This window comes from Coturnix japonica, chromosome 3 (assembly GCF_054131305.1).
Source record: "Coturnix japonica strain WE chromosome 3, WE-NBRP24, whole genome shotgun sequence".
In the NCBI taxonomy this organism is placed as follows: Eukaryota; Metazoa; Chordata; class Aves; order Galliformes; family Phasianidae; genus Coturnix; species Coturnix japonica.
The window spans coordinates 23,813,337-23,827,442 of record NC_140665.1 but is presented as its reverse complement, the minus strand read 5'-3'; the positions used below and the strand labels follow the sequence as shown (position 1 = coordinate 23,827,442).

The following is a 14,106-nucleotide window of genomic DNA, read 5'->3' as shown; positions in this document are numbered from 1 at the left end:
CCTGGGGCTGCTCTGAGGCCCACGTGTACACACGGAGTCTCCTACTAGGGGAGAGCAATGGAAAATGTGACCTGCAGGAGGAGGTCGCTGTGAAGCACTCAGCAGAGGCTGCACACATTCCTGGGATTTTTACTCTGCTCTTGAAGGAAATAAGATATTTTCCCCTATTGTTTCATTTTTCTGGCACATTTTCCTTGGATCACAGGTTTTTTTGAACAGTTTTTCTTATAAGAATACCTTGTTATTTATTTTATTTTATTGTTAATTGACCTAGTTTGGCAACGTTCAGCCTGGGAATTGTTTGAATTTTTTTGGTGGCTTGAATGTAAACTGTATTTAAGCACCTTTCCACTGTGGAAATGTGAAAAAATATGATTAACAAAACAAAATTGCTGAGATTCTTGTACGTGAAGTTGAGAGTCCGAGCCCCTTCACTTTACCCATTAGCACGAGAAATCTGCTTTCCACTCTACTCATCTTCTAATACTTAATATGGCTCATGGTTTCCTGATCCAAAGTGGAAACATGGAAGGAAACGTCCTTCATCGTGCTTTTCTGGTGCAAGCAGCCCCAGCCAGTGCTGGCCTGTAGGCGGGGAGCCCAGCACCAGCTCTGGCCCTGCTCCCCCAGCTCCCACCTGCAAACCTATGGGGAGGCAGCACTGCCCCACAGCTGGAGGGGCTGAAGCAGTGCAGGATCACACCCTGAGTGTAGTGCTGCTGTTCCTTTGTGGGTATTTGGAGTTTGTTATGGTGCCTTGTTCTGAAGAGGAACAATTTTATTGGTTTACCATAAGGCATGGCATATTGGTAATTCTCCCAAGCGAGGCTGCATTTGTAAGAAGCTCCCAGGAGTTGCTGATGTAAGGGAAAATAATTTGGTGCCTGACCTAGAGGTGGATTAAATTACCGTTTCCTGGTTTGTAGAGGGTAATCCCCTTACCTCCAGCACAGAGTCTGGAGTTTTCCTTTCTGGGCTGGGATTTTTCCTCCCCTATACATGGCCAGAGGGCATGAATCACCTGTAATGCTGAATGCCATGGGAAGCAACAGGAGTCATGCCAGGGACCTGAGCAGGACTGGGGACATTTGATTACAGCTTGGCAGGTAGCAGCAGACACTGATTGTGGTTAAACCAGATGCCAGTGTTGTTGTTAATTAAGTGTTTACATTAAATCTGGCATCGGGCTATCCAAGTGGGACTGAGTTTATTAACTACTTTGGCTATCCTTACTGATTTTGACAAAGACTCCTAGCTGCATCCTCCGCTGTGTGTTTGTTAAAGTGAATGGGCAGCTAAATGCATTTAATAGTGCACGAGAGGAATAAAAGTCTTTCCAAAACTCTTTATCTTTCTATTTTTCCTAGCAGTCAGAAGTTAAGGCATACCTAAAGTTCTGCTGATGGTCCTCCATTTTGTTTAAAATATCCAAAGAATCTTCCCAAATAAAAAGATCAATTTTTTTTTTTTCTATGTAAACATACTATTGTTTTTTGAGGGCCTCCGTTGTGGAGGCCCACAAGAGGTGTTTTCATTTGGAGGAAGTGCAGAGCACTCACCTCCTGAAAAAGCAAACTTGGGGTTGCTGTTTTATATTGATTACCCCAAAACTGTAATCCCGAGCCATTAATGAAACTCTGGCACGAGCTGTGTAATTTCCTGGTGTCCTCACTGAGCATGCATTTTGGCTCAAATATAGAACCTACAAGACCTGTTAGTTTAAGCTACGTTTCACCTCCTTGAATTAATATATTTCTAAAATGGCAGTTTCATAGAACTGTAACTACTGGATAAGAGAAAAATAGCAGAGCTCTGGTGCTAATTCATTCACCAGCCCTGGTGGGGAATAAGCAGATGCAGTGCAACGCTAAGCATTCAAAAAATTGGCAGGGTTGGAACAGAGATAGTTGGAAATCTGTGCGTGCAATGTGTTTTTTTCTAAGGAGGGGAAAGGCTCAGCATTTTAACTAGAGAGCAGGTTGAAAATTTGGAACCTTATTGATGCTGAGATTACTTTAAGTGAGGAAATCTGAAAAACATTTCACAAAGCTGAAAAAATAGAACCTTATCTTCCTTCATCTCTCCCCAATGGATACGTGGTCTGGTTTCTCGTACCAAAGAGCACACTCAGTTGTTTTCTCAAATTAGTGAGTTCCCCATGAAATTCGTACCTTGGTCCAAGCCCTATAAAAGTCTAATATCTTACATAAGTGCTAAGTTAAGAATTTAGCTGAAGCATAAATTGGTGCATTGGCATTGTATCAGCCATTTACATTAGGGTGCATTTTATTCCCTGCCTCAGGAAAAAATGTGCTTCAGCTTGTACTTGGGAGCTCTGTGGTGTGCTTTGGAGAGATCTGGTTTCTGTTCTCCTACTTAGAAAAATTAGGAAAAGGTAAAGCTAGTGGCAATACTAACTAGAGATGCTAACTAGTATGTGTGTAGCCACTGGAAGAGGTGGTGATTTTCAGTCTGAAGGGGTTATGGGTATCCCCCTTGGGAATGGAATAAATTAGCATCACTTGTGGATTATTTTTTTTCCTGACTTAAAACATCTCCTGTAGCTTTGCATTTTATACAGATCATTATCCACAATAACAAGCTGGTCCACACAATAGGCTGTGTGCATGTGTATGTATATATAAATAAATGCACTCATATAGATCCTTCTTCATCAACGCTGTTTCCCCTCTGTGTAATTCCGTTTAGGCCATCACTTCACTTGAACCATTTGTCAGTGAAAGGAAGTGCCTGCTGAGAAGTGATACATTACTGTATGGTTTCTTGCTGTGAAACGTTGATTTTAAAACAGGCTGGCAGATTGCAGCCAATCCCACAATAAAACCAAACAAATGGGTTTGGGGAGGTTTTGTTGTTCTTTTGTCCTGTTCTTATGCCCAGTTAGAGGAATCTTATATTGTCTTTCAGCTGCACCATACTCCTCAGTAAATTTCTGCTTTTCTTTGGCCTTTTTGCTTCTGGGAGTTTGGGATTCTTTCCCATTTCCATTCCTGCATTTTTAAGCTGTGACAACCACTATATTGCCCAGTCATTAGCTAGTGTGGCAGGTGTGCAGTGTTTTCTTTTGGAAGGGATAATGTTAGCATGGAGATCTTCCCCCTTTTTACAGGCTGAGAACACCAACATGGATGTTAATGCAGGGCTGCAGGCTGAAGAACAAAGGCCAAATAATAGGCCAGCAGCGACTAAATTGAAACAAAATGGAAAGCAACCATACTCCCATTAAAAATACTAACTTTGACTTGGACCCAAGGGCAAGTCTGCTCTCAGTCCCCTGGTAGTCCTCAGTAGAGTATTTGGGTATTGATACCATCCATCCTACAGTAATACATATTTACTTTACTCCTGCACAAGGAAATGTAGATGCAGGAAGGAGGCTGCTGCCTTCTTCTAGGAAGTAAATCTCTTAAACACACACTGTTAATGTATTTGTGAGATAGATTGTACAGAAATTATTTCAGAAACACTTGCAAAGTATGATGAGATATCTGACTGTATCTTTGCTGAATAAGTATCAGGAGCATTGCTACCGATCAAGAAAATGAAAATTCTAACCCTGTTTTCTTAATGCTCATCAAAACGTATGTCTCAGCATAATATCTTCTGCTTTCATAAGGCTGCCAAAGTCTTTCAGGCAGATAGTGTGATGGGGCCAGTAGGTGATCTTTATTTAGACCAAATTTGTAAAGACAGTCTTGCATCACAGTCTCATATGTGGGTCCTTAGGCAGGGAAGTTAGATTTTCTGCAGTGAAAAGCAGTAGATTATTAACTTAGACATAATAAGGCACAGTGCTTAGCTAGGGCGAATGAACTCATTTTCGGACAGATTTACCTGTGCCTGAAGAATTAGTTAATAAAGCACATTTGTTTTAATTTCCATTACCTACTCTACATTTACAAATTATAGTTCCTGATTAATGACATCAGGAGTTGAACTTTGCCTTTTCAAGCACCAGACACATGCTGTGCTGTAGAGACATTTACATTCCATTTATGCAAGCCGTCCAATTAAAATTTACTTTTAAAAAGTATATAATGCACTAGAATGAATACATTATTTCCCCTATTAATCTGCATCCTTTGTTTTTCAGCAAAAGTGGCCAACCTTCCACTTTGCCCGAAATGGAAATTCACATTAAAAAAAAAAAAATCCAAACAACACAGAATGGGAAGTGGAAATAAAGGGAAAAAAAAAAATCCACATCATATTAATAAATTGTCCTTCTTAAATAAAAAAATAGGGAAAACAGAAGATTTGCCCCTCATTTTGTTTATATATTTGCATTTAAAAAGTGAAGAAACATGATCTGATTCTACACAGAATAGATGCTCCCTTGCATAAAGGGAAAAATGCTACTTGATGCCTCTGTCACAGGTTGCCCATGTTTCAGGGAGAGCAGAGCACTCAGGAATATCACCATCAACTACTTTAGGTTCTCATTTAGAAGAAAATGAGAAAAATTAACCAGGCTCTTTCCAAGCAAAGACAGTCTGAGAAAAGCTTCCAAAAGCTGTCTGGCTTATCCCTCTTATTAAGCACAGGAATGATGTTCATGCAGCATTCATGTAGAGATGGATGCTGCACAACAGTTTTTGCGGTTTTTCACTTCTGAGCGGTATTTCATGTATTCCCAATGCCCTTCAGCTCACATAGAATGAACAGAACAACTTCTGTGGAGCCTTTCTGGTGTGCAGCCAGCATCAGCCTTTCCTGCCAGGGGATGGTTTTCCTGCAGGTGGTCACAAGAAACGTCAATCTGAGTAGACATCTCCAGTACCAACAGCTCTGCAAATGAAGGAGTTGTGTTTGCTGTTTCCTGGAAGCACGGAGTGAGTATAACAGCTTGAATGACATCCATCTGCACTGTAGGTAGGGTTAATGCAGTAGGTCAGAGGAAAAATCATGGTACAGTGTTTGAAATCTTCCATGCAAAAACAGTAGATGGCAGCAAGAGAGACAATGTACAACCAAATCTGGCTTTTGCTGTCTTTGCTTTGATGAGTAGGCTTTAAATAATTTCCTAAGTAACCTATTTTCTCATTGGTCATGAGAATATAATAAAGTTGAAAATTACCTTTTCTTTTTGGTGCATTATCTTGATATCTGTGATCTTCATCCTGGAAAGGTATTTCATGGCTCAGGTCTTTCTGGCCTGGCACTGAAGTATCCTTTTGTCCTTTTATGTGGTTTATAATGCTTGAGAAATCATGCTGAAGGCAGGGGTGAGTGCCTGGAGCAACTCAGTCTTTTTATTTCACTTTAAATGTTCCATTTGTGAATAGGAACAGGTCTCCTCCTGTGACAGGCTTCTCAGATGAGATCTTTCACGTGTCAGGACCACAGCCCTCAGGGCTTATCACCAAATGCAGAAAATCTATTAGTCTAGAAGCAAGGTATGAGAACTTTTCTGCCTGAGCACCACACAGTACACAAATGGAGTCCCACACAAAGGCAAGGCTTTGCAAAGAAGAAAGAAAAACATTATTCAAAAACTAATATTGCTGAAGTTGCAAGACTGGCATTAAAGACAAAAGTTTCATTTAATATCCAGGTGCTCATGAATTCATCCTTTAAAGAGCAGCCAAAGGAGGTAAGATTTCCACAGGTAATTCAAAGCATCAAAATTAATCCTGCAGCTCCATCTCTACAGAGGTTTAATATGTTTTTAAAGGAAATAAACTATGAGAAGGGCAAACTTCCCTTAGGGCTTCTTAGCTGAGGAAAACAAGTATATTGGGACAGTACTGTGTCAAATTTAGAAGAAATATCTTTCATTAGCCATTCCCGTGATGTTATGAATAGCGTAGTTTATTGTTGTTTTTGAGCGAATTCTCCAGTTCTGCTGTTATGATGAACATTCTTACATGGCAATTTTTCTTACTCTTCCTACACATTGTGCTGAGTACACAGTTGTCATATGCTCTGTAGAACCCTTTACCACATTTCTAATCAGGCAACCCAGTCCTTTTCGAAGCTGGACTTCTTAGTGTTTTTTCTATTTACCCTGCTAATTCTTTTACCATATACTTTTCTGCTCTGCAATGTAAGGACTTTCTTTTTTTTGGCTCAGACTGCCCTGCCAGGCTGATTCCCTGTTCCAGTCTCAGTTCACAACCGGTAGTTCTTTGTTTCAGAATCAAGAATGTTCCTAACAGCCCTGGTTACTTCAAAGGTGTGATGCTCTCCCTGCTCCCACGGAAGACTTCTAAAGATTTCCTCCCCTTTTCTCTGCATGCTGTGGTTGAAGTATGCATGATAACGAATGACTCTTTCTTTCTGAATAAAAGATGCATCAGAGTATATTGGCAATACATACTGCTTTTCTCTGCCAAATCAAAGGATTTAGAGATATCTCCAGCATTTCTTCATATAGAAACCAATTGTGAGCTGTTCTATTTTTTACTGTTCCAGCTGTTAAAATTTATAGAGATCAAAATCTGATTTAAATGTTCTTTCCATAAAGACTGTCAAGCTAGATTCTTGTTGGGAAAGAACGGGTGATAACATAAGAAGGAGGAAGATGATCTATTCCTCTTATTTTTCCTGGCTCACCACATTAGCTGTTCTGTTATATTTTGTGCTTAAAGTAATGTTTTGCAGTCCAAGAGATCTGCACTGAAAGGGCTTTCTTTTTTGGTCTTGTCCCTTCCATCTTATTTCACACAACCACCATACTTTAGAGCTGCAACTATCTGGAGGGTTAGTTGTACTGATGACATACCTGGGTAAGACCATTTCCATTCATTCTTCAATGGCACATCACACTGCTGGTGTGGATCAAGGGATAGAGTTGCCTCACATCTTTTAACAATGTGGGAGAAGTAACTGGTATTCTGGTTTGCGGAGGAGAAGACAAATGACAACAAAGCTGAGAAGGCAAGCAGCAGCATCAGGCATTTGTAGATGTTGGTTTGTCATCAAAATAAAACCATCACTGTTTAGAATATTTGAGTTTCAGGTAAAGGAAACAATAAAAGTTTGTCTGCAGTGACAGGTTTCCTATGCCTCTTGGGCCCATATGTGGAAAAGGGATACTACTGAAAACACAAGCATACCTCAGGCAGCAAGTGAAAAACTACATTTGGGTCACCTTAGTGTGTAGTCTCATGCTCTTATCAAGGGCTTCTGTCCTTCCCCAAGGCTTGGAGAGTAGTTTGGTGGACGGTACTAGTTTCTCTGTTCATTACAAAAAACAATGTCACAAAGGAAAATCAAAATGCTCACCAACTGCAGAAGGAGCATGCACATTCCTACTTAGTTTGCTCTCAAGTTAATAAATGTAGGATGGTGAAAATACCTTTTTAGTATTCTTACAGCTTGCTAAATGATTGCAAGCACCATTTATCCTCTAAGTTTGTTTCTGCAGAAAAAAAAAAAATCTGATTCACCACTGGAATGCATGTGGTGAACTGAGACATTCTATCAGCAGCAAAACCCCTAATCAGAGTGCCCGGTAGTTTTAAGGCTGCATTATGGCTTGGACTGATTTTGTGGTGACTTTTGGTTTCTTGCCATTACTCCAGAAAACATGCAGATCAAAGAAATAACGTCACATTGATTGGCTCAGCTCTTGTAAAAAACTAGACTTGTGAATTTGTGTCTCCTAATGTAACTAACATTTTACAGATGGCTTGGTTCATGTTAAAGCTTGGGATGCATGTAGATTGAATTATCAGTGGATTAGAACCATCTGCATTTAGTTTGAAAATATTTTTGTGCATATGTTGTCCAGCAAAATGCACAGAGCAGCCTCCTGATGATGAATTCCAGCAGATACCTGGAGAAAAAAAAAACAAAAACATTGAGACAAATCAAGGCCATATCCTATTTACTGCTGGTTACCATTTTTCAAAGAAACCACATTATATGTGATAGCACTTGTGACTTCAGGTCCAAAAATTCCACAGAACAAGAGCTCATCTTTGATCATGAGTTAATGGTGAAAGAGATCAAATTTGAAGAACTGGCATGAAGACAGCTAGAATCCAGCCCAGCACCAGATCCACAAGACAATGGGAATGACTGTCCCATCTCCTGCCTTACATTTCATATGTATCATTTCATTGATAAGAGGATTTAGAACAACCTGATCCTGATTTTGTAATGTTTTACACTTACTCTTGGCATCTCTAATCGACTAGAACAGGTGCAAAACAATGAAGAATCTTGAACAGAGGATTGATGTTCTGGCAAAAGTATCCTTAATTACTCACTCCTTTTTAATCCCAGTATCAAAGTCTTTTAATGATACCCCAGCACATACAGTAATACCAAGCACAGTATTGAAACAGACAGTCAACACTGCTTAACTAAATTTAGTGACTTTAAGGAGTCACTAACAAAAGAACACTTTAGTTATAGAAGTGCTGGGAATTTACTTTTTCCTATTAAGAATAACTAAAATACCAGCATCTACACTTGCAACAATATTAGATAAAACTGACATAGTGTTCACAGCATTACTACTTCAAAACTTATTCTATTACAGGTTTTTATGTTCATTAATAGTACAGTATAAAGGATAAGTTCTTGCTAAGTGACTACAAAGTCTTCTATTATTGATGCCCACTCACACTGAAATGATTCTGGGTGCTCATTTGTAAGGAGCAGCATTTGTCGCAAAATTCATAAATGTCTTCCCAAGTTCATCTCTCTTCACAAATACCAGATTTAAAATACATTTTTAACAGGGCTTAGTAAAACCAATTATATTTTTCTTCAGGGGTGATTCTTGCCAAATTTATTGCACAGGATAATCCCACCAGAAAAAGTTCAGGCTTAATAGGAAACAGTACTTTATATTTTCATTAAGTTTGGGGGATATTTCTTTGCAGAACTTTTTTTCCTGAAGCAGATCACTGATGGTAAAATCAGAGTGCTTCTGCTATGCATGTTTTTCCCATAAACTTGGAGTCTCTTTACAGCATAGGACGATGCTTCTGAGAAATAAGGCTTTGTCTCGAGTACAGAGCCAAATCAATCATTAAACTCTCATACACGAGGTTTATGATGTAAGCTAGGCCCCTAAAACTGAGTGGTGTTTTGCATCAGGTATTATAGCTATATGATTCTTAAAAACTTACCTTCAATCTCATATGTATGTATTTATATATCAAAGGAAAATGCAAAGCAGAGTTTTAGCTCTGTCTTCCTCTTGTCTGAACTGGCATTTTTTGAATTACATGAGAACCGTACTGGCTCATCACAGCTAAACATCCCTTCCTTTTTTTGCTAATCGCCTCTTTAGTTCTTAGTGCATACAGTTTGACTTGCTGCAGAGAACTCCAGCAAAAAGCATTACTGAACTCCCAGGAGGCTCTTTCCTGGATACCCGATTTGATTTAATTTTTTTCTTTTGAACATCAATTTAAAAGGAAAATGTGGCTCTTAAAATTTCTCAGCCACAATAAGGAAGGCTGGGAGGCATTCAGGTCCAGAGTTCAGTAACAGTCTGTGCACTTGTACAAAGAACCATTTCTGTTTACAGACCTTTTTTTTTTTTTCTTGCTTACAGACCATTTTTGTTTGCTAGCTGTTTTAACTATTTCTGATCAGGTATCTGATCAACTTTCACCAAGCTTCTTGCAGCAGCATGAAATCAGTTAGGGAAGGCTTGCCAAGATGCATGCTTTTCTCTTCTCTTTTAGTCTGCTCAGCTTGCTTTCAGCTAAGCTTTTGGAACTCTCTTCACATGGGACTGGGATGGAAATTGCTTCTCACTGATACCTGTACTTAAAGTCACTTTTCCTATTTCCAGGACTTCATCAGAAACCTAATTTTGCCATGAATGTTACAATATTTATAGTATATTACAAGAATAATGTGATAGAGATATATAATACACAACCATTGCACTTTAATACAGTATGTATTCTATAGTGTAAGCTTTACTTTCACACAATACCTTGCAATAAATATGTATAACTGGGCTTTGTAGTCAGTTCTGAAATGTAAAGTGTCTACCCCTAAAAAGTAGTGAGTAAATCATTAGACTTCCACAGATCTGCAGCAAACTTCAGAAGCATAAAATGCTGTACCGTGCTTCCCTGCTGAAACAATCATAGTGCAGCTTCCACTGTTAGGGCAGGGTAGCATTTTTATTTTCTAAAAACGTATCTATCAGGGCATCACTCTGATCTGCAATTGGATCATGCAGCACTTGCAAGAAGGGATGTAAATGAGGCAGTGAGGGACCAACCCGTCCTGCAGAGAGCCAAGTGCTTATCAGCCTTACCTACATGGTCCCTGCAGAATCTGGGTGAGCACCATTGCCTCGTGCCCACATACGATGGAAGGACCTGAGGCAGCCTGACACTGAAGGAGTTCTGCTGCTGTTCTTACTGAAACAATCACACAAACACTCTAAGGAAAACTACCTGTAACAAGAAGACACATCTTGATTCACCATGCGAAACTAGGAGGAGATACTGCATACATTGCATTCCAAATAGATTTGAAGAAATAATCTTCCTTATTTTTTTTCCTAGCTACTGATAGCTTATATAGGCGAATTTATACTTACAGGTAATGCAGATTGCAACAGTAAGAAGAAAACTACATGTAATTTTTTAGCTTAGTCTGCTAACATAACTACATATACATGAAAGAAAAAGAAAACAAGTAAAATGATATTAAAGAAATAAAGTCTGTCGTTTCTTCTTTCATTTACTTGCTGAAACTGGGAGGCTTATTTCTTGCTATGTGCAAGCACAGCTTATGACACCATCACCTGATCACACCCACCAACCTCCTGAAGCCTGGCCAAGAAGGAACTCCATGCCAAAAGGCTCCTGTGAGAAAGGAATTTTGTAGAAAGTAAATGAGCCCTCATTTTGAAAAATGCAAGCCACATTTTCACCACCTCTGTATCAAGATATGCCAACATCTTTAATGTAAATACCAGACCAAAAATAAAAGATAAGTCCAATGTTGATTATCTAATAGTTTAGTTATAAAATAAGGCACAAGACTTAAGGATTCTGAGAAGCCAGGCAGTGCCACATTCAAGAATTTCTTAATGGTTTTCAAGGAAAAATGAAGGATAAAAAGAGGTGAGGTTTAATGATATGGCAGCTTACATTGTTAAATGGATTATTAAGCAATGCATAAAAGATTAAGTGATGCAGTTCCAGATTTATAAATACAACCTTAAACCTCACTGAAAGCTTGTAATTCTTGATACTGTGCTCAGCTGATTATCCACAGTGTTGTTGAATTATGCCCCTGTGAACTTGCCTCTACATATTTCCCAATTCCTGTTGTTTTTTGTGGGTTATTTGACTTTTGTTAATCACAAGCACACTGTGAAGCTTTCTGTAGCATTCATAAATTTCCTACATAAGCCTATACTCCTTAAGTCTGACATTCTACCTACAGATTCACTGATGATGTACATGCCTGTAGGACTGTGGCCTTACTCTGTTGCAAAGATATAAAATATCAGGTAAAAATTGATATGATGGGTGATAGAGAGAAGAGAAGGTAGAAAGCTACAAGCATCAGAAAAAAAAAAAAATGTCTGAAGCAAGCAAGGCAGTTCCTCTGTCTCACGGGCAACGCTCTGGATGCACCTGAATTGAAGTGAGCATATCTCTGGGTTCTCCACAGACTCATGCTTCAGCAGAAATATCTATTGGAATAACATAAGAGCATCACCAGAAGTAAGAATGGCACAGAATCTGCAAGTTTCTTGTGCAAAGAATAAAGTTTTTTTTTACTCAAGGCTCTTCTCTCCTAAAGAGAAGCAGAAAACCTTTAGCAGAAATCTGATATGGAGAACCTACAGCTCCATATGGCTTTGTCCAAGTTCCCTGAGATCACTGACAGCAATTTTGCATTAACTTAAATCAACTTTGGTTAGAACCTGGTAATAATCAGAGTACAAAATGTCTGGCACTTTCAGGAAAACAGGTGGATGAATACATAACTAAGTAAAAAATGAACTTATGTGTATTTACTGTGGACAGCTGCAAGCAAAATACCACTGTTTTAACCCTATGCAGCCTTTGTTATGTGCTTGCATTCCTTCATGCTTAACACCTGTTATTTATCAGTTGCACCACACCAGCATTGCCATATGCGGAAGAATTGGCTGCAATTGATACAGATGCCACCACAGCATATGGCCTTGCATGAGGGACTCCTGGGAACTCCAAGGACACTCAGTGTGAGGGGACCACTGCTTGGCTGCTCAGTGTAGCCTCTGAGTTTGGGAGCTTCTGTGGAATAAGTACATGTGGCTCTTCACCACTTTCTTGAAAAGAAAGACAAATCTGCAAAAGGACATAATAGTTTCTGAATCTGATGCAAAGCCATTCACTAGTGAATTTGGGTTTTCAACCTCACTTGGACCAATTAAGGAGTGATTAATGGAACATTCTTCAATATTAATCATCAATAGTTATTTCTGATGCAAGGATAATCTCAACCTACAGCAAAAGTGTATGAATCAAGAATCGGGGCAGCGTCTAGAAGACATTAAGTGCAAAAGAATAGCTTTCGTGCAGAAACTTGCCTTAGCAGTAATGTCTTGCCTATTCACTACACAATCTCTTCCACTTTGCTGGTCTGGAAAGGACCAGGACCGCTGGTGAGACAAATCCCCATTGACTCCAGCAGCAAAAGGCTCAAATTTTAAACCACTTTTTTTTAAAAAACAAACAAACAAACAAAAAAATAACCCACCCTCATGTATTTTCAAGTAGCACCTTCATACTTCATCAGTTTAGTGCCTGCTTCCACTAAATCCACTGACTTCAGTTTTGCCTTTTGTTGATAACTTCAGAAGGTTTTAAAGTCAGTCCTATAATTTCACTGGAAAAAGTAGAATTAAGGATGGAATCCTGATTTCTTTGAAGTCAACGGCAAAACTTCAATGTTATTTAAGTTTCAGTGCCAGTGATAGCAAAGATAGCATTCCATTAGGAGCTTGATTCAATTTATATAAACATATAACACTTTCATTTATGTAATGACTAATGTTTCCTTGTTATTGTTTAAAAGAGATTTCAAAGTCTGTGCAACTCTTTTTTTGCTTGCCTGCAGGGGAAAGAAACACATGCTGGGACACTGTATGTCTTAATAGTATTACTTTTGATGTTCTTTGCTTAAGATCAACTCTGTCTTTTTCTCTAGTTTTCTTTTGCCTTCTGGAGTCTACCAGGGTCATGTTGAGATAGCCATCATCGGTTGTCAACATGGTCTGAGCCCGAGTCTGATAAACATGGATAAAGCTCTGTATTTCAGACTATGAGTGTTGTGGGCATATTAAAAACAAAAGGAAAAATTCAACAACCTCCTGCTAATCCACATATACTTAATGTATTCCTTTTCTTTCAAGTGTTTTCATGCATCCAAAAATCATCATACCTCAGCCTAGGCTATTTCACTGCCTCTATCGATGACTTGGCAAAAGAGATCCCTTCCCAGTGTTACACTCCCAAGCTTATGCTTCCCATTACAGCTCTGTAAAATCAACAAATAGACAGAATGGCGTGGTTAGGTTTCTATTTTACAGATCATGTAACTAGAAAGATAGATTATCATGGTGTAAAGGTTAATTAAAAATAAATGAAAATGCTCACCTGTGTTCTAGGTGCTCACAGGGAAAACTCCAAGAAAAGCAATCTCCAGAAAGAGACCCTCATGTCAGTCAGCCCTTAAATGGGGTCTAGGAGAGATGCAGCCAGGCTCCACCTCTTCCAATCACCCAGCTGAATTGCCTTCACCTGTGCTCCCAGGGCTGACTCAGTGTTTGCCTCAGGTGGTCAATCAGTGGTTAAGGCTGTGATTCAACATTTCCCATACATGTTCTAACTGTAGTTGGTGAGATATGTAGAGCAAGATTAAAATGATGCCACGGGGACCATAAATTTTCTTATTCTTTCTTCTGTCCTTTTAATGGGTCGTGATTGAGTTCACAAATAAACACTGCATTTGCAGAACCTGTTTGCTTTTTATAACTCTCAGTGGGAAAGAAAGCAGTCCTTTGGGCAATATTACTCTGGGAGGAAAATTACTCCTCTTTTGGTTACCACACCATCTCCTCCCTGTTTAGTGAAGCTGTAAGTGTCAGATCTCCAC

General features: G+C 39.1%; 1 long non-coding RNA gene across 2 annotated transcripts; it reads right to left on the bottom strand.

The window, feature by feature from the left end:
* Window positions 1-10,035: 10,035 nt before the first annotated feature.
* On the bottom strand, window positions 10,036-13,833 carry LOC107311203 (uncharacterized). Of its 2 annotated transcripts, XR_014943874.1 has the most exons (4): window positions 13,608-13,833; window positions 13,393-13,488; window positions 10,772-10,814; window positions 10,036-10,400 (listed from the first exon to the last, which is right to left on the bottom strand). It is a non-coding gene; the product is annotated as an uncharacterized LOC107311203 (long non-coding RNA). The 2 variants fall into 2 exon arrangements; XR_014943873.1 differs by having other exon boundaries at window positions 10,036-10,814.
* Window positions 13,834-14,106: the final 273 nt, after the last annotated feature.